The following is a 2,003-nucleotide window of genomic DNA, read 5'->3' as shown; positions in this document are numbered from 1 at the left end:
GATGAGATTCTGAAAAAAATATATATATATTTAATTTTGTATAATTATACATTTACATAATTCTATTTGTACAATTAAAAGATCAAAATCTTATGTAGTTGTATATAAACTTGGAATTCCTACTCAAATTACAACACGAAGAATAATAATTTACGTGGATCTAAAAAACATATATTTTAGATTAAAAAAATAATAATATCCTTCAGTCTAAAACTGAGTGCATCAGACTAGTTATAAATAAAATAGATACGGAGATTTGGAACGTCATAAAACTTTTGACTCTGTTGAAATATACTAAATATAATGTAACACTTTAAACTTGAAATCTGTGAAATCATATAGCAAACTAAACCACATATGTGTACGTCTTTGTTAAGCCTATAAGCTATTCGTTTTTGCCATTGGGTCGGCTATGTTCCAGTCTTCCCCCCAATCTTATTTAAGTAAGTTATGTAAAGTATTTGCGATTTTATCTCACCTGACACCTACCATTTCCAACGGAAGGCTTCGTTGAAAATTTCAAAAACAAAGTCGCGTTTTGTACTAGGTGCAGCCGTTAATAAGCGGAGTAAAAAAAAAAAGTCGTACCTAAACAAGGGTCGTCGGTTCGGTTACTGCGAGTACAGAACGTGTGTAAACATAAACGTTAACGCTACGTCGGCTACATCAAACGGAGTATTCTTGACTTGCCCTTTGTAGGGTAACCATGTGTTACGGGATTTTTGATTTTTATAATTTCTTTTCACAAATTGAAATGAAAGCACTTCGCTGTAATTTGTTACGGTTTCGTCCGCAGTTGATAATAGTGTACTAGAAAAAGTTGTCGAAGCTCAACTGTGCTCGTTACGTTTAAAGGTTTTTGGTACAGAGAAAAAAAATGACAACTAACGAGCGTATACTGAACAGTTTAAAAACTGACTACTGACTATTTTTGCACAAAATAAATTACAAAACTGTGCAATAGTGTTTAAAAACTTCAATTATTCTAGTAATTTATATTCTTTTAATTATACGACCAGAAATCACCAATCAATAAAAGTCATCGAAACAAACAAAATTTGGAGTAAATGTATTAATAAAAATAAATAAAGGATTATAATATTTCTGTCATATTAAACAATAATTACAACATTTTTTTATTTTCTCTCTAATTTATCCACTAACCAGTGACAAATTTTTTGCCACATTTTATTTGTTATATATATTTTTTATGCAATTTTTGGCGGTGGAAAAGAAACAAGAAACGATGGCCTTCTGAGTGTAGCGTCTTAAATACGGACTAACGCACATTGTGCAAGTATTTTATTTATAGTTAACACAAACAACATGTTAGAAATACAATTTCTAATAACAAATATTTAAGTAATGGTGACTCACAAAGCTCCAATGTTATTCGTAAAAGCCATTTGACTTTTTGTCTATATACAATAATATAAATTATTATAATTGAAACTATCCATACTATAAATAGTTAACTAACATTATTGTTTAGTTTAATATTTCATAAATACAATTCATGTATCACAATTGTGTGCTTATTTTAAATCCATTTTTGGGTCGGAACATATTGAAATCATTTTATACGATTAAGGTTGATGAATCATCGTTTATACCTTATAAAAAGCTTGTTCTGTAAATAACGAATTAAAAAAGGACTTATTCAATTTAGTGCAGTCGCTATTAAGTTATTTACGTACATACATTTCGGTAACTCATTTTATTTATCTTATTCTATCTATCTTTATTATTAAATCTATATTTGATAGATATTATGATAGCATTGGTCGTTATAAAATATTGATGATACAAGGGAAACTCAAACAAAACAATTTGGTCAAATCTCTGAGATAAGTCAAGTCATTGTTTGATGTCATCATTATGACTTTGATAAATCGCGCTGTCTACTCAACTTTTATTATGGCGATAGAACTCTATTATTTAAAATTTGATTTGTAGTGATGTCTTTTTAAGGCTTGTCGCGAAATTTATCTATGAAGATAAAC

The sequence above is a fragment of the Melitaea cinxia genome, chromosome 28 (genome assembly GCF_905220565.1).
Source record: "Melitaea cinxia chromosome 28, ilMelCinx1.1, whole genome shotgun sequence".
Lineage (NCBI taxonomy): Eukaryota > Metazoa > Arthropoda > Insecta > Lepidoptera > Nymphalidae > Melitaea > Melitaea cinxia.
Note: the sequence above shows the minus strand (reverse complement) of the source record.